This window comes from Erpetoichthys calabaricus, chromosome 11 (genome assembly GCF_900747795.2).
Source record: "Erpetoichthys calabaricus chromosome 11, fErpCal1.3, whole genome shotgun sequence".
Taxonomy (NCBI): domain Eukaryota; kingdom Metazoa; phylum Chordata; class Cladistia; order Polypteriformes; family Polypteridae; genus Erpetoichthys; species Erpetoichthys calabaricus.
In genome coordinates, this window is record NC_041404.2 from 71,224,902 (window position 1) to 71,244,835 (window position 19,934).

The 19,934-nt window shown below is 37.9% G+C and overlaps 1 protein-coding gene across 1 annotated transcript in view; it reads left to right on the top strand.

Moving 5' to 3' along the window:
- Positions 1 to 17,392, top strand: part of grm6a (glutamate receptor, metabotropic 6a) — a 279,282-nt gene extending 261,890 nt beyond the window's left edge. The window contains 1 exon segment of the mRNA XM_028813328.2: positions 16,851 to 17,392. The gene's annotated coding sequence lies outside the window, so the exon portion shown is untranslated.
- Positions 17,393 to 19,934: the final 2,542 nt, after the last annotated feature.

A 19,934-nucleotide genomic window follows, 5' to 3' on the forward strand; every position in this document is an offset into this window, starting at 1 on the left:
TACAAGGTACTGTGAAGTTATCATGTGCTATTTTCACTACGTTGCCTCTTAATGTAATCCTTGCTCTGTAAGCCATGTAAAATAGCAACATAGAATATAATGGATGAAATGTCAGCACTGTTTGGGAAAAAAATCATTATTTCAGTGTGCATTTGTCTATTGTTAGAAGCCATGGCAGAAAGTAACTGCTGAAGAAACTGAATTGCAGAAGCAAAAGTAAGAAATTAAGTAAAGTATAGCTTGGTGAAGGGGGGTTGGGGGATGTTGTCATAACTCCACTCATGATGGCAGCTGTGAGCAGACAAGCTAACAAGAAATAAAAAATAGAACCAAGAATCTGTGATAAAATAATTCTTTTTAGTTTCCTTTCGTTATCACAAGGATCTCTCATAAAGGCCCATTTGTGTAAGTTAAAACCTTAGCTTCAGTAAAAACAACAGCTACCACCCCATTGATTGCTTTTCTTATCTTCCCGGTGGGTAAGTATGCTGTGCTCCTGCATGAATGTATAAGAGATGCATCCTTTACAATTCCTGCTTCAGATGGAAAAACTGTTAAAAAGTGCAAATAGAACCATAAGGTCCATAAGGCAGTACTGACTGATGAGTGATGGGCATCTTTCATCTTTTCATACAGGACTAAACAGTATGTAAGCAACACACAAAAAAAATTATTTGCAAATAACATTTAGGATAAATTTCCTGCCGTTGACCTCTCCCTCCCACTCAGTTAGTCCCACACCACAAGCAAGGAATTCAGCACCTGCCTTTCCAGCTATGACTGCATTAATCAGCATGGGACATGGGAAAACCTGAAAGTGTTTTGCCTAACGATACTTCAAATGTACATTGTTCAGTATTTTATGACAAATCCATGAATTAGCATCTGCTTGCTATAACAGGCCTCACCCTCATACAGCTTCATAGGACGTTGCTTTGGGCCCTTAAATTAACCAGGTTCAAAATATGATATATCGGTTATTTTTCTGCTATATATTGAACTTTGTTTTTCTGCCATCTTTCATTAAGGTTTGGACTGCATATTTGTTTGGTATATGTAACATCAATAATGTCGTCATCTCGGTTTAAAGAGCAGCGATCATAGCTTCCTGAGGTAAAGCGTGTCACTTTAGGCCAGTAGGCTAGCACTAGCACTCCTAATGAGAGCTGATCAATGTAAGGCCACCTTAGCCAGAAGGCTTCTAACTAAACTAAAAAGACCAGCAACGTTCAGTCCCTTCAGTTAGTCAGGAGTCTACATATACTATATATACTATACAGTAAGTTGATAGACACTTAGATGTTACTTTATTGATCCTGCACAAAAAGAACTTCACTACAAAATTGGCTTCCTATTTTAAGAAAACCTGCAGGATAAATGCTTAGAGCTAAAATCCATTGTTAGGCTGGACATTGTGGTGACACAGTGATGAATGTGTTTGCCTTGCAGCTTCAGAAGATTAGGTTCACTTTCTGTCATTTTGGGGCTTGCATGTTCCTACTGTGTCAGTATTGCTGTTTATTTGGCTACTTCCTTACCACATCCCAAAGAGATAAATGTTACACTAATGTCAGACTCTAAGCTAGCCCGTGAGTGAGTGTGGGTATGTGTGTGTGCTCAGTGTGCTATATTCTTACGTAGTGCCCTTTAATTTACAAGCCCAGAGTGCCTCATACATTTTCAGATATTTTTTGAGTTTTATTTTTCTCCTGTTCATTGGTGCATTTAACATTGTTACTTATCCAAACATTTACGAAAAGTAACTTAATATCTCCTCATCTAATAATACCCAGCTGGCTCACTCAGGAGATTCTTACAGTTTGTCAAAAAGAATGGCTGAATCACAGTTGTGGCGGAGGGGCTAAGTAGCTATTTGACGTGGATAATTAAGGCTTTGATTTTTGCCTGTTTCAGGGACATGGACATTGGCAGCTCTGGATTGGCCAAATGCGGGCATATGCAGAAGTGTGCCTTACATTGCATTAGTGTTGAATTCACTGTTGATTTTACTTTAGAGCCAGTTTTGCCAAGACAGGGATCGTTCCAGTGACCGTGAACTAGATAAGTTGGTTAGGAAAAGGATGCAGTGCAGTTTGGCCATCCAGGTTATGCGTCATGCAAGTAACGTTTATAGTATCTTTTGCACTGTAGATATGCATGAGGTTGTAGTTATTATAATATGTTGCCCATCTATAAATACCAGAGGTTTGTGCTTTGCTCTGAATCTTTGGTATGTTGACTGAAATACTTTTAAGGTTTTTTCCCTGAGAATTAAATTTACTCCAGCACTTTTTAAGGATTGGAAACTAAAATTCCAATGCCCTGTACTACACAAAAACAGATAAGGAAAATGTTCTCTGTGTCCTGCAATAAAAGTGCTCCTGACAAACATGTACATGTACTACAACCAGCACCTACCAGGTTATATTACACTAGAAAGAAGCAGTGTGAGTAATGAATGGATGGATGTGTGGGCCACTCCTTCCCTGGACCAATCAAATTCAGGTAGAACACCAACTCTGTTTTAAGTCCTATAAAATGAAGGTATAGGTCTGGTTTCTGAGCTCATACACAGTAACTTATATGCAACACAGATTTCGGGCTTTTCTAACAGTAGCATATTTTGATGGCCTCCACAAGCCATGGATAACATTGGCTAGCAGTACCACTTTTTGTGTGGCTTACCACCACAAAGGACAACTAACAGCTGTCAGAAAGTTCCAAAAGTCCTTATAGGCTATTATAGCCATGTCACATTGTCTCAAATGATGGATTTTCTCCCTAGTGATAGCAAATAGTAAAACGGACAATAGGTGGGGGTGAGAAATTTTGCAGATTGAATATTTTAAGTCATCTACAAATTGGTCATCTGCTATTAAACAGAACATGGGGGGCACTTGCACCCTCATCATGACAAAAAAATCTATCCAAAAACCAGCAGCCATATGGAAGTGAACTTAAGTGGACTAAGTTAACACACTGAGGTGAATAAGCTGCTTATCTTACATGGACAGAAGAAGAGTTGTAAAAGTAAGAGGGAGGTTATTCAGCAGAGGGAAACACAAATCGAATTAGTGCTCTCTAGATAGATAGATAGATAGATAGATAGATAGATAGATAGATAGATAGATAGATAGATAGATAGATAGATAGATAGATAGATAGATAGATAGATAGATAGATAGATAGATAGATAGATAGATAGATAGATAGATAGACTACACTCCACTTCCTCCCTGGCAGCTTTATTACACCATGAGGTAGTAGTCACAGTGTGCATAGGACTCTCAACTCATCCCATGGGAATTTTTTCTTCAGTTGGCATTGTGTGTTATTAGCTTAAGGTAACAGGGTGTGGGCTTGAATGTTAGGAAATTCAGGAAACACTTTGTGAGTGGCTGGCTTTACTAAAAAAGGCAAGCAACCTAATGGCGGTACAACATTTTGGCTGGATGCTTTAAATCACAATATTATATTTCACTAGTTGACATATTGTAGACACTCTGTCTATTGCAGCTTTATCTGCGTTGTAATTAATTTTAAACTTTAAAGGATAAGTTTGGTATTTTTCAAGTCAAAGTTATTTCTTCACAGTCATGGTATATATTTATTTGTCATATGAAACTGCTTTCTAACATAAAGCATATTTAATAAATTAAACAAAAAAAACTAGCCCAATATTCCACTTTTAATGAAGTTAATGAGTCCAGGGTCCCACTGTAAAAAAAAAAACCTTAAACTTATCAGATATGTCCACATTAAGGCAGCAAAGTTTTCAGTTTAAGAAAGCGTGACTTCTTTGTTTCACTGTGGATGGATGGAGTTATGACACCCAACCACTCCTTCATCAAGCTATTTTCTGATTATTATTCTACTTTTCCTTCTGTGATTCTCTTTCTTCAGTTCTGCCATGGCTTATAAGAGACAGATGCACACTCAAATCATATGATTATTTTTTCCTAAATGACACTTACTTTTCACCTATTACATTCTGTGTTGCTATTTTATACAACCTACAGAGTGAGATTCACTGTAAGTGGCTGCGTAGTGAAAAGCGCACATCTTCTTCTTCTTCTTTTGACTGCTCCCGTTAGGGGTTGCCACAGCGGATCATCTTCTTCCATATCTTTCTGTCCTCTGCATCTTGTTCTGTTACACCCATCACCTGCATGTCCTCTCTCACCTCATCCATAAACCTTCGCTTAGGCCTTCCTCTTTTTCTCTTGCCTGGCAGCTCTATCCTTAGCATCCTTCTCCCAATATACTCAGTATCTCTCCTCTGCACATGTCCAAATCAACGCAATCTCACCTCTCTGACTTTGTCTCCCAACCGTCCAACTTGAGCTGACCCTCTAATGTACTCATTTCTAATCCTGTCCATCCTCGTCACACCCAATGCAAATCTTAGCATCTTTAACTCTGCCACCTCCAGCTCTGTCTCCTATTTTTTGGTCAGTGCCGCCGTCCCCAACCCATATAACATAGCTGGTCTCACTATCGTCCTATAGACCTTCCCTTTCACTCTTGCTGATACCCGTCTGTCACAAATTACTCCTGACATTCTTCTCCACCCATTCCACCCTGCCTGCACTCTCTTTTTTGCCTCTCTTCTACAATCCCCATTACTCTGTACTGTTGATCCCAAGTATTTAAACTCATCCACCTTTGCAAACTCTACTTATACTGTTTTCGTCTTTGGTGTTTGAACCAGAAACTAAACAGCAGCCAAACTCTACTTCACAAAAAATCATAGAGTCAGGACATAACGCCTTGCTCCAATTTTATTTCAATTTTATGAAGTTAGAGTGAAACTGAAAAGAAGTAAAATACAAATAATTACTGATTTTAATAGGTTAACTTCACACTATACTTATCATATTAACTTAAAATAATACTTACAGGCTTTGCTTCGATGGGACTAACACTGACTAATCGTGAAACACGCTGTCTAACTAGTGACTTCCTGTAATTCTATTTCCGCTTCCTTACAACTATGTACATGAATATTCATAAGATTATATTAATATTCCTTTGAACATCAAACAGCTATTCTGTGAGGCAGAACACTCCCCGCCTGGCGTCTGTGATGCCAGTATTAAATCTAGACTAAACAGATTATAACTTATTTCATTCTTAATTGTCTGCTGGCAAAAGCAAGATAACTTCTGATGCAGGTCTCAGTAATTATTTGTATTTTACTTCTTTTCAGTTTCACTCTAACTTCATAAAATTGAAATAAAATTGGAGCAAGACGCTATGTCCTGACTCTATGAATTTTTTGTGAAGTAGAGTTCACAGTCATTGTTAACCTGGGGCTCGACCGATCCGGTATGGAAATTTGTATTGTTGTCCACATACTGATTTGGCAAAATCTTACATCGGATGCCCTTCCTGATGTAACCCTCCCCATTTATCCGGGCTTGGGACCAGCATGAAGAAACACACTGGTTTGTGCATCCCCTGTGGCTGGGTTAGTGAAAAGCACACATAACAGTTTCAATATAGTTTGTTCTACAAGTACAATCTGAAATGAACTGATTATACTGCATTGTGTTTTTAATAAAAGCCTAAGATTTTTGAATGAGCCAAGCCACCTGCACATTGCACTTTCTGTGATGTTTTGTGTGTGCACACGATAAACAAAATACTCAGAAAATGAAAAGGGCAGTGTGCAATAGAGCAGAAGAAGAACCACAAACTACAGTAATTTAATTTTTTTAATGCATGAAGAGTACTTCTTACTGAGGATATGATGATAACAGGACTCTTGGCCTCCGAATTTTCACTTGTCCCTAACTACAATGAGTCAATAAATACTCTGACTATGCAGCAAGACTCTAAGCAAGTCTTTAAACCTGCTGTTTCTCCAACTGTAAAAGATATATGTAAACACTGTAATATACCCTGAATTTGTAAGTTGCCTTGGAGAAAGGAAAATGTAATAATTATGATGTAAATCTTTATGTATGTACTGACCTGGAATGAGACAGTAAGAATTTTTATTGAAGAGAATCATGAGATGAATCATAGTTTAAAAATCCAAAGTCATAACCAAAGATCTAACTGATCTGTCATTAAGAGATAAATAACAAATTGAAAATCAAAGACATAAATATAATTGTTGTAAACTTTTGTGTCCTAAAACACCCAAGTCCCAATAAGTTCTGAAGCACATAGTTCCTAAAACTGCCAATAATGCCCACTAGAGGGGGATATACCGCCACACCCCAGCTGGTAATAAGGGCAAGCACCAAACTTCTATAAAACAAAAAGGTTTATTTCACAAAAAAACTGTGTAAATACAAGAAGGTCCATAGAGTACAAAAGGCAAAAAGTGTTACCAGCAAGGGCAATCCAAGGCAAACAAGTCCCGATGCATAATGCAATGGTGAAGTCAAAATATGTGGTCGAAATTTAATGTCTTATTAAAGAAAGAAACATCCTCTAACAATTCAGGACAATTCAGTAATCAGGCTGGAGAAAAGCTGTTCGTTGTATATTTTTAATGACTCCTCGGGAAAATGCCTTGGAGGGAGCATTTTTCAAAAGCAGTCCATTACAGCACGGTCAGAATGATCAGAGAAACAAAGAATAGAGGTTAATTTTATAAACTGTTGAATTTACATACAGTATCAATCAATGCATACATTTTACTCTGGTTGGTTCATTGGTTTACACCCAAATGATTTATATAAAATAAAAGTCTATTACAGTATATTATATTCTGGTTCTTCTTATACCTTTTGAGATGAGACACCACCCTTCTGTGCATATAACAACTGTCCATTCTAGTTTATAGGACATCTGCTGATTTCCTAGTCATCTCTTAGTCATCCTTCAGTACATTTTGCATATTACATCAACCTTTCTTCTGGTACATTCTTCATTACTTGACCATTTCAGTATTTTTCCTAAACCAATTCTTATATTTCAGTGTACATTTTTGTTGTTCACTTGACCTTTATTTGGTTTCCCACATTTATTAACCCTTTATGCTATTTCTTTAAAATGAATGCTATGTTACCCTAAAATTATTCTTCCACAGTCCAAAATAAAATGAGCCTTAAAAGCAAAGAACAAAACTAAAAAGCACTGTCAAATAGGACTGGGTATTAGCACTAACGTCCCAATTCGATTCGATTTTGATTCACAGTGCCCTGATTCGATTCAATATTGATTTTATCTTTATTTAATTAGTGTGCACTGATATATTTGAAGTGGTGGCATTTTTAGAGATTACTTAACCATGCATAGAGAACATTAATATGATGTGACAAATTTCAGTTAACACTTTATTTGAAGGGTGTGCACATAGTCACTTCACTATACATGCATACGCATGGAATGGCATTTAAGAAGCAATACTTGATTAGTAATGAACAATTCACATCAGTATTTGCAAGATGTGAAACAAAATATTATTGCTCTTTTTAAAGTAAACAAAAAAAAAATTCACAGCACTGCATTCATTCAAAATTCACCATAATTTAACTAATCCATGTATCGCCACATCAGAGTCCACACATATTATAGAGGGCTTCTTGTTTTAATACAATTCAATATTTACTTTATTAAACATCTGTATCATCTTATGAATAATATTATTATAAACTAATCAAACATGGCTTCTTAAATAATAAATATTTGTTATTCAGTAACTTATTTGTGTTTTATGAATCTCCATGTAGACACCCTTCAACTAAACTGTTAGCCAAATTTATTCCCCTATTGGTCATTTAAAAAAATCTTGAATTAGTCGAAATTAAAGATAACAGTGGGAAGACTTGTGTCTTTCTATAATTGTACAAGTTACTCCTATCTTCAGTTGCTCACGTGTAGCAATTACATTAATCAGTTCCTCCTCAGACAAAAAGGAAGCATTTTAAAACTAGGATCTAAATCAGATGCTTGTTGATAGCGGCTTTGGATGAATGAAACAAAATCAACAAAGAACCACCCACTGTGACTGACAACACCACTAGTGTGATGTGTGTAGTACACCTCATGGAGCTACTTCATAACTGTGCACTTGCTTGGCCAGGTGAGGCGTGTTGCAAACTTTTTCCACCGTAGCAGTACAGCTAGCCATGTGCTTAAATAGAGGCAATGTTTATTGGACTTGCCAACAGAAAAACTTGGGATGATGTGGTCCTGCAATGGAACAGTGCATTGGAAATGCTAGAAAGGTTTTTGAAACAACAGCCAGCCATCTCAGCAGCGAGGTTGCTCCTAGTGTGACTGGCATTCAGCAGTCTTGTCTGCAACACATCCACCACAAGTGTCCTCTCATTTTTAATGTAGTGATCTAAGAGATGTGGCAATGCTTTGCTTTATTGTCTTCGTAAAGCCTAGGTATGATAACTTCACTCATTTGCTTTCAGGCATTAGTGACATCTACTGGATCAGACGCAAAAAATGAAGATGAGCAAAAATCTGCATATAGTAATTGGCCAGGCCAGAGTTCCTCGAGATCGATCTTGAAACTTTAAGAATCGGTATTAAATTGTTAAAAAGAAAAATAACAATCGGAAAATTTATATTTTTACCCAGGCCTACTGTCCAAACTCCCAAGCAAATTCAAAATGAACCAACAGGAACCACAGAAGACCCTCTGGAATTTATAGGGTGGAGGGCAGTTTCTGCTGGTGATTTTCAGTTTGGTGCCACTTGTTGAGAACCATACAAAAAACACATAAAGCATAACAAAAGCAGCTTATATACATAAAAAATAAATAAGAAACATAAATCAAAGAATCAAAAATAAAAGAGAAATAAAACATGAATTTGAACCCGAGTCAGGGGAGGAACCCAGGCTGGGACATGACAACCACAAGAAAATTTGTTAACCAGGAGACCGTTTGATTACAGTTTGATTACAAGAATCAAACACGGACAATGTTTGGGTTATCTAATCTCAAATACCAGGTAGAGACCTTTATACCCTTGACCTCTGGTGACACGTGCATTGTGACCCCATTGGAATGCCATAGCAACCACTATAGCAAAAGTGCACAAAATATTGGCATCCAAGGTCAAACAAAGTGATGTTGAAGCAAAACAAATTACTGCTTTTTCAAATCACAATAAAATGAAAAACTAGTGTTAGGTTTGGATTCTTGAATATTCAAAATGCCTAAAATAGATGGATATATTGCGAAAAAGGAATCACAAAAACACCACAAAAAATAAATAAAATCATAAAATATCTATAAAGATATTCTCTCTGTTTGTGTGTTTGTGTACATCTTTGTTTTACAGGACAAAAACTTGATACTTGGCACACAGTTACTTCTTACCATAAGTCAGGTTTTTAATGTATAACTTTCAGAGGGGGCAGTGAGGGGTCAGAACAAGTGGCATTAAATTCTAATGTGCGATTTAATATCTTTTTTAATCAAGTATTTCATTCATGTTTTTGTCATGGCTCTAAGTTACCCCAGGTGGGGCCATATTGTCTTTGGGATTGTTTAATGCAATTTGGAGTCACTAGCATTAATCTTTCCCCACTATACCACCTTCAGAACCTGCCTGGCACTATTTCTCTGCTGTATTTGAAGTTGTATACTTTTCAGATAGTAAATGAAAAACGTCTCTGTATGTTTATACCAGAAGGAAACCCCAAGAATATTGTGTACAAAGAAGCTTTCCAAAACCAACAACAGCTATGTGCTAAATCCAACAAGTTTAAAGTGAACAGTTAGTAATACAGTCATATGAAAAAGTTTGAGAACCCCTCTTAATTCTTTGGATTTTTGTTTATCATTGGCTGAGCTTTCAAAGTAGCAACTTCCTTTTAATATATGACATGCCTTATGGAAACAGTAGTATTTCAGCAGTGACATTACGTTTATTGGATTAACAGAAAATATGCAATAAGCATCATAACAAAATTAGACAGGTGCATAAATGTGGGCACCCCAACAGAGATATTACATCAATACTTAGTTGAGCCTCCTTTTACAAATATAACAGCCTCTAGACGCCTCCTATAGCCTTTGATGAGTGTCTGGATTCTGGATGGAGGTATTTTTCACCATTCTTCCATACAAAATCTCTCCAGTTCAGTTAGATTTGATGGCTGCCGAGCATGGACAGCCAGCTTCAAATCATCCCATAGATTTTTGATGATATTCAAGTCAGGGGACTGTGATGGCCATTCCAGAACATTGTACTTCTCCCTCTGCATGAATGCCTTTGTAGATGTCGAACTGTGTTTTGGGTCATTGTCTTGTTGGAATATCCAACCCCTGCATAACTTCAACTTTGTGACTGATGCTTGAACATTATCCTGAAGAATTTGTTGATATTAGGTTGAATTCATCCGACCCTCAACTTTAACAAGGGCCCCAGTCCCTGAACTAGCCACACAGCGACACAGCATAATGGAACCTTCACCAAATTTGACAGTAGGTAGCAGGTGTTTTTCTTGGAATGTGGTGTTTTTCTTCCGCCATGCAAAGCGCTTTTTGTTATGACCAAATAACTTGAATTTTGTCATCAGTCTAAAGCACTTTGCTCCAAAATGAACCTGGCTTGTCTAAATGAGCATTTGCATACAACAAGCGACTCTGTTTGTGGCGTGAGTGCAGAAAGGGCTTCTTTCTCATCACCCTGCCATACACATGTTCTTTGTGCAAATGCGCTGAATTGTAGAATGATGTACAGATACACCATCTGCAGCAAGATGTTCTTGCAGGTCTTTGGAGGTGATCTGTGGGTTGTCTATAACCATTCTCACAATCATGTGCATAAGCCGCTCCTGTATTTTTCTTGGCCTGCCAGACCTGGGTTTAACAGCAACTGTGCCTGTGGCCTTCCATTTCCTGATTACATTCCTTACAGTTGAAACTGACAGTTTAAACCTCTGAGATAGCTTTTTGTAGCCTTCCCCTAAACCATGATACTGAACAATCTTTGTTTTCAGATGTTTTGAGAGTTGGTTTGAGGATCCCATGCTGTCACTCTTCAGAGGAGAGTCAAAGGGAAGCACAACTTGCAATTGACCACCTTAAATACCTTTAGTCATGATTGGACACACCTGTTTATGAAGTTCAAGGCTTAACGAGCTAATCCAACCAATTTGGTGTTACAAGTAATCAGCATTGAGCAGTTACATGCATGCAAATTAGCAAAATTACAGGGGTATCCAAATTTTTGCACAGCCAGTTTTTCACATTTGATTTAATTTCTTACAACTAAATACTGCTTCACTAAAAATGTTTGTTTGGAAAACACCCCAGTACTCAGATGTTCCTAGGAAATGAAAGACATACCACTGTTATCCTTTTTGTTGAAAGGAGAGTCAATTATTATGCAGGCTGAGAGGGGTTCCCAAACTTTTTCATATGACTGTATATAATTTGTAATTACTTGTTACCTTTCTACTGTCTCCCCCAGGCAACTCCTGGCAGCTCAGCTAGTAATTAAGTAAAGAGGCAGTTCAGTTTTCCTGAACCTCAAATAGGAGAAAACAATTCACTTCTTCATCCTACATTAGCCGACATTTAAGGACTTAAAACCTTAGAACACATGGCTGACATGGATCTGTACCTTTGGTTACAGTTCTTTCACTAGCATATGGTGTCATCAGCAAGTTATAACATAACAAGGTTCTGTGGTATATAAAGTCATACAGAAAAGTACACTATTAATACATTTTTTTAAAAACATTCATTTAAAAATACATGCATATTAAATAACCAATGCAAATTACTTTGACATAGGAGTATTTTAAAAGCAAACTAAAACTAACAAAATTTTGGTAACAGTAGACAGTTTATTTAAAGACATTTTTACAAGGCAGCTATACCAGACTCATTTTATTTAGAATGCGTATGTTATCTTTTTGTTGGCTTTGAATTAATAGGTATTGGTTGTTGATGCTAGTAGGGCCTAGCTGTTTTGGCATTGGGGTACCAGCTGTGCTCATTCATCGCCTCTATGTACATTCTACCCATATTTGTGTGATTGTTTTACAGGTATCCTGTTTTCCTCACACAGCTCAAAGGCATGGGTTGGTTCCTGCCTGGCCTCCCTTGCTGGTGTGAAAAGCCCCTGCCACCAGTAACACTGAATGAGAATAAACTGATTATAATAATATTGTGTCATGTTATTTTCTTATTGAAAGCCAAACTGTGATTTTAAAATTACACTGAGACTGCCTGCAAATTTTGTATCTCTAATAAATCTGTGTAGTTTACTGTATAGCATTAATATTGGCCTATTTTAACTTTCAAAAAAAAAATTTTTTGTAAATGATGATATTCACGACCAACTTTAATCAACGTCTTGACAACTGAGTCTAATCTCATTACTATATTTTAGCTATAGTTATAAATATATTCTAAATTTTAAGGAAACATGTAGAAATAATTATTTCATTTTGATCGGACATCGAGATGCTCCCCTCAGTTTTGTCCATGCAAGAAGTATAACTACTTCTTTTAATTCAATTGTAAAGTCTTGAGATATAGCATAAGGCATCATACTTCTCTTTGATATGAAACATTGAAAACTGGGTTAGGTGCTTCTTTTTTATTAATCTGTTCAACAACAGACATTCTCTGAAGGCACATTGCTTCAGAACATTGTGATACATCACTGTAATATCTTCTGCAGCTGTTGCTGGGCTGAAATAAACTTGATGGGTCAAAATGGATTCTCAAACAAACTCAAGTGGGGAGAGCATTGTTCAGCTGCTAATCCACTTAGAGAACTTCCTTTAGCTTTCTTCCGTGGAAATAACTGGCAGATAATATCCTGTAATGTAGCACAGGTAGCTGGGGTGCCTTCATAACAGCTTAATACTGCCATGACCACTCAATGTACTTAATAAATTTCTCATGTCCAAAAGCTGCTTTGATTTCAGCTTTTCTTTAGGTTTTATGTGGAAAAAATGATGGATGGCTGAGTCATCAAACACACTGCAAAGCATTTTTACTGTTACAAAAACTGCTGATGGTTACACGTTGTTCGCACAGTCCAGTAACCCATGATAAATTGTATATACAAAACCTGTGGAATGTCTTTATGAAATATTACCTCTGCTGTATTACTTATTCCATCATAGTGCTGAGTCAAAAAGGCTGCATAATGTAAACTGTACAGTTTTAATTTATTCTTGTAAATTACATTCCCGTTTATAAGCTCGGTGTGTATTGCACTATACAGATATAGAAGAGCTAAAATAAAATCACAGAGTTGTGTGAAAGAAAAATATAGTAATGAACACAAAAAAGTGATGCAAAATGAAAAATGTGAACATTATCTATTTTTCCTGAATCTTTGGCTTTATATAGTCCATGTTTACTTTCACTGAATTTCTGTTATCAACAGTGCTTCATATTCTCAATTTGTGTGGTTTTTAAATTTGAATTCACTCCACGTCATCTTTGAGAATTTGTGTACTAACATGGTGGAGTGTCAAAGATGCTTTATCCCTACATCAACTGTGGGACCCTAGGATGGGTAACACTGGCTCTCGATCATATCTTTGGTCGATTCATGAAAAAAAATATCTGCTTTCAGAACAAAAGCTACATGGTTGCTTGCAGAATATTTCTTCCAGGGAAACTGTTCAAGCCAGCCATATTTCTTTCTTTTTTACTGAGTCAAATATTTTGACAGAAGAGCACAGGGGTTCCTAATCTCATCTGGAGTAGGACTAGTACCTCCTTCTATGACAGCGTTAGCACCAACATCTTTAGTTACCACAGCAGTGGATTCGCCCTTATTCACCTTCCCTCCTGGTTATTCTTTTTTCTCTCACTACCCAAATCAGGTTGGCTATAGGCATTGCCCTCAGTCTCATTTCAAAGTGGAGGAGCCACCGTTCCTTCTGCCGGCGGCAGCAGTTTAATTGAAAATTACAGATTTTGACAGAGCATTTGCTGATTATGTAAGAAACATGAGGTATACAGTGTCACAAGGTCTACTAGGCCAAAAACCAAGTAAAGAAAAAGAAAAATTGTCAAAACGGCACTAATGCTGACGCCAAACTTGAGGATAAATTATGTTCACAACCATGCTTAATGACTAAACAAATGGCCAGTTTTACAATATTTTGTCATGCGATGAAAAGAGAAATGAAGACATCTGTCTATAGAAATCAGACAAAAAAAAAACAACAGGCCTGCAGCTGCCAAAGACGTGATGAACAGAAAGAAAGAGAAACAGAGCTCAGACTCAGTCCAGAGTTCCTGGATCCCTAGTGTGCAAAAAACTAAAAGGCAAAGAATTATTTTTTAAAAGTAAACAAAAAAATCATTTTTGTTTTCTTTAGTTTGTGTTTTACATTAAGATAAAACACAATATGAAAGAGTTTTGTTTGTTAATTGTTTCGGCGGAGTCTTTGGAAAAACAGTTTGCACAATTTTATTGTATTAATATTACTTATGCCTTTATCGAAGATGACTTACAACATTTGAGAGATACAATTGATTACATTTTTTCTTTTTTTTTCAATCTGAGCATAGGCAGGTCAAGTGACTTGCGTAGGGTCACACAGTTTCAGTAGCAGGATTTCAACCCACAACCTCAGGGTTTGAGCTCTGAAGCCTCACAAAAAAGCTCTGAGTAATGCAAACACCCTACTATTTTATTTTAGACTCTAATAAAATACTAAATAGCTACAGAACAGTGAGTATCAGTTGAAAACAAAATTAGTTTGGTGTCGCATATTAAGGGCAATAGATTTCCAGGATGTTGTTCCTTTTATACCTTAAAATTGCTGCAGTATATTCGGTTTTATGTTTGTATTAAAAATGATTGAGTGTGGCTCTAAAAAGATTAAAAGAAGGTAACTAGCAGTTTGTTATAGAAAATTCAACAAAATATTAATTTATTTTTTTAATTAAAGATGGCCAAAAGGATCCAATATATTACTTTTACCATATAAGCACACTTACTGCTTCGGAAAAATAAAATCTGAATCTTAGCTTTTCATTCTGAATGGGTAATTCAGTGCCTTCAAATGTGAACATTGATGTAAGTCTTCTGTATTTATTATTGAAAGCATATACATTATTCAAAACAAAATAAATGCAGTCAAGCAAGAAGATATGAAAATGGGCAGACGTGTCAAATTGCGGCTTATGTAATCAAAGAATCCCAAAAGGTAAGATCCTCCATCAGGCTCTCTTTACTTCTGTTCTTATCAACAGAGTGCAGGGTATTTTCATTTCCATTCTTTGGCATGCTGTGGTAGACAATGTGCTGTTTGACTAATCTCTGTGCCAGGGTCAGATAAAATTATTTAAGGTGAACAAAATTGCTCACCAAAATTTTCATTTCCCTCACACAGTGTTGACATGGTAAGCATGTGCCTCCTTACCTGTGTAGCTATGTAGTGAACATTTGAGGCAATATGATGGTCAAAATGTATTTTGACAGTTTGAACTAATTTTCGTTTTGCAGTACTGCTGGCAGCATTTTTGATTCAAGACTTTTAAATGTAATTTTTTAACTCACTTAATCCAGACCCGAGTCACTGGAGCCTATCCCAGCTAGCACAGGGCACAAAGCAAAAATAAACCTTGGAAGAACATGCAAACTCAACACAGGGAGGACTCAGGACAGGAACCCTGGTCAACTTACTGCAAGGCAGCAGCGCTAGCACTGTGCCACCTTATGGCATTTAAAGGTCACATTTATTTTGCTTCAAAACACAAAACCTCCTGCTGTTTTCAGAATTGTATTGTGTTTTCACTCATGATAGATGACAACTATTTTAAAAATATTCAGTCTGCTGGGTGGTGTAAACACTGCAAAATGCTCCAGTTTTGATTCAGAACTGAAAATGAAATTGAAGATTTTGTATACGAAAGATAAGCTTATCCGATGCCAGATTTGACAGATGTAAAATTGTTCGCAAGGAGAAATAGTTAAACTCCTGTGGCTGTGCTTTGTTTGGTTGTCACCATTGGGTCATGGAGACTGACATTAATCTGGCTGACACAGCAGCAGAGCTCTGGATTCAAGTCTCACATAGGTCAGTTCCTGCATTAGCGTAACCGTTCATTTGTGCCTGCATGGGTATTCCTACAGGCGCTCCAGTTTACCTCCACAATCCTAAAGATGTGCACTTTAGGTTTACTGGTGACTTTAACCTAACCCAGTACGAGTGTGTGGGAGTGTGTGTCACTTTGTGCTCAATGTTGTCAAGTTAGAGTCCCCTCTGACCCCAGAACTGGATCAGCAGTTAGCAAAGAGATGAACAGGTGAATTGATAGCAAGCTTGGCCGTGGCTGAAATGTGCAGAAATGTCTGTAGTAACCTTCTGTATTTAGGCCTGCAATGATGTTTGTGTTAGAGTTTACAGCCTCTCCAGTAAGCACTCAGCCTGCTAACCAAAGATGAACCAACAGTCACTGAGTGGGCAACAGTGTCTCCCTGTGGCAAGCAGCGTATTTCACTGTGGAAACACCACTGAATTGGGACGATTTGGGGACTGTGCTCAAACTCACTGCGTGACAGCGTGATTTGATGTGGCTGCAAACCTCGAGCTCAGATATACACCCAGTGAAGTAGGGCCTTGAGGAGGACTGGGGAGAGGAAGGTTAACAAGGTCAATCATTGAAACAGGGCTCAAGAAGGTGGCAGGCTTATTTCATGGAGCAGACCTTCTACAGAGTGAAAAGATGATCTTCTGACTTAATAGACCAGGATTATCTCTTCTAGTTTACTGGCCACAGTCAGAAAGGGGGTCAGGGATCCAAACATTTTAGCTTTGTACTTCAGGTTTGCATTTCATCTTCTCCCACATGGCCTCTCACCTGCAGTGCGGACAAGCCTTTTGATAACAAGGTGTCTTATCTCTAATATAATTTTTTTTTTTCATTTTATTATTTCAGGCATTCCTAAAATGGCATACATTAACTACAGCAATCCAGACATTTAAGCATGAGGATCAGTAGAAGGAGAAGGCAGAAGAGAACCATCCAAGTCAATTGATGGCCCTCTGACAAGTAGCTGACAATGGCAGTGGTGCTCCTGTAAAAGACGCTCCAGAAAATGTTGTTTAACAACTAGAAACCTTCTTAAAACTTTTAAGGAATGCTTTTTGTTTAATAATAATTCTTTATTTATTTGTCACATACATAGTTATACAGGACAACATGCAGTGAAATGCATCTTGTTGCTTGAATGTTAACTGAAAAACAAATTTCCAAAGCCTTTGACAACCAAGAAAATGAAAGTACAAAGTTAGTGGTACCTTATCCCTAGAATACACCATTTAGGGTTTCTTGTAAATATAAACTACAAAGTAAGTAAAAAAAATATATGATAAATAGTTTTGCCCAAGTTCATATTCCCTTTCCCAGTCTCCTTTGTAACATTAAATAAAGGTTGTTGTTCTGTTGGTTTGCTCATTCAGTTAACTTAAACATACAAATTCAAATCATCTGTCTAGATTTTGTCCTATATTTGCAAAATTAGCCATGGTGATCAGTGGAGCTACAAATCTTGCCATTCTTCAAACTGTGCCAAAAATGGACTACCAAAAGCAGGCCACATTTTATTTGAAAAAAAAAATATATATCATTCATTTTATTGCTCCTTTCAAACTGTGTTGGAAAAAAAGCAGATCTTCCGAGCTAACAAGGTGGTCAGCCCTTATGAAATGGCAGAGGTTACCCCTGCTGCTCAGCACCAAACTATTTGAGTTACCATTTCAGCTAAAACATGTAAGTTCAGTTGCAAAGTATTGCATTTGTACATATTTACAAATATAAAACATCCCTCCATCGTCTAGGGCTGCAGCTCCCCAGTATTGTCAGCATTAGTTTCTTGCTTAGTGTTGTGTTAGATGACAGCTTGCATTGTGATGAGCTGCCGAGCAGCAGACACAAACTGGCAACAATGTCTGTCCTTCAAATGGAAAGGGATCAGAGCAAGAACTGGATTTGGAATGGACAGCACACAGTCCTAAAGTCCAATGAAGTGTAGATGAAGTGACTTGGCCTGAGGATGTCTTATATGATTTTATGGAGCTGGTACATAAAAGCCACCTGCCCACATTGTTACCACCTCTGCATCCATTGCATTAGGAACCTGGCCAGGCCTGGAATAATAAAAACAAAGAAAAGTGAACCTAATAAGTCGAAGACCCAATCTGACAATGACTTTGGAAAGTTCTTGCGTGAGCACATTTATGGTTTGACAGTTATGCAGTGAATGTATGTGTGCACTTGCTGAATCTCAGATCTTATATGTCTGGTGAAATTATCTGGTAGTTGAGTCATGGCAGCTGGACTTCTTTCATGGCAACTGGACTTCTTTCTAAGATGACTCAACTATACCAGATACACAGATCCATCCATCCATTTTCCAACCCGCTAAATCCGAACACAGGGTCATGGGGGTCTGCTGGAGCCAATCCCAGCCAACACAGGGCACAAGGCAGGAACCAATCCCGGGCAGGGTGCCAACCCATCACAGGATACACACTCACACACCAAGCACACACTAGGGCCAATTTAGAATCGCCAAATCCACCTAACCTGCATGTCTTTGGACTGTGGGAGGAAACCCACGCAGACACGGGGAGAACATGCAAACTCCACGCAGGGAGGACCTGGGAAGCGAACCCAGGTCTCCTAACTGCGAGGCAGCAGCACTACCCACTGCGCCACCGTGCCGCCCCGATACACAGATCTTATAGTTTAATTTGTTTTACATGATCCGTGGAGTTGAAAGTGGATGTTTCTTATGGAATCATACTGATAGATTTGACGAGGAGAGAACTTATAGCAGGAACCTAACCTGTTTGTGGACTAAAATGCCCTGTTGTTCTTGCCCCCTTCCCGTACTGGTTGTTTTCATCTATGTGGCTGCCTTTCCTCTGTTTGGGAATGTTAAACCAGAGGCATACTGCTAATTTTCTTCTACAGCAGATTTCGTCTTGTCTGGTGTAGTTCTAGTCACACATTATCAGAACCCATTTAATCCACTCCAGTGTCTTCAAAGTAGGCAGTCACTTCCAGGGGTGCAGATGTTACCATCCATGTAGCCAACCTCCTTTCCCAGGATTCAATGTTAAATCTAAATCATTTATGCATATCTGCTCATATTTCATCTGATCGTTTTTTTCAAACCAGCACAATCTGGGCACAACAACCTGAAGGTGGAGACTGAGCACCACATGTAAACCAAGGCTGCATAAGCATGAGTGTTAGGTTCATCTCAAGCTGCACAGGAGCTCCATCTCATCAGGCTGCACTTCATGGTGAGACTTGCAGAGAAACACGATGTGCAGTTGGCGAGCAAAGCACACTTTTATATTTTAAAGAAAGCAAATTTGTACAGGAAAGTGCCAAGCAACATGCCTTGCTGGCCTTTCACAAGTGGAGAATTCTGCTTGTAAAATGAAAGTATGGGGGTCATTTGCTAAGTGAAGATATAAATTTAAATAAACTAAAAGCTACTGAAGAAAGCAGAAATGATCATTTGGCAGGCGTTTCAGTCTCTTGACAGAAGTTCTATTGGTTGCTGAGATGTGCAGCTTTGTGATCACCTAATCAAATGTGTCACTGCTAAAAGGTACAGAATTCTGAGTCCGCTGAAGTATTGTACTGTCCACCCCTATGAGGTTCTTTTCAAACCCATCTCACCCGCAAAGTGTGCTTATTGAGCGAGTCATCGTGAGGTCAAAGTTCCATCCCCAGTAGTTTGTAATAACCTGCAGGTTGCCACGCTACATGTTCTTCACGGGCAGAGGATACTTGAGCTGTTATTCTTCTTCTTCTACCTATCACATAGGCTTCTGCAATTTGCTTCATATTCAGAAGGCATGTCACCTTCTCGGTCATCTTGCCTATGCAAAAAATGACGCAAACCCCGATAACTTTGTAAATAAAGGAGCTGTCATTCTTCTTCTTACTATCACATAATCAGCTTCTGCAATTTGCCTCAGGCTCAGCAGATCCAGCCCCAGT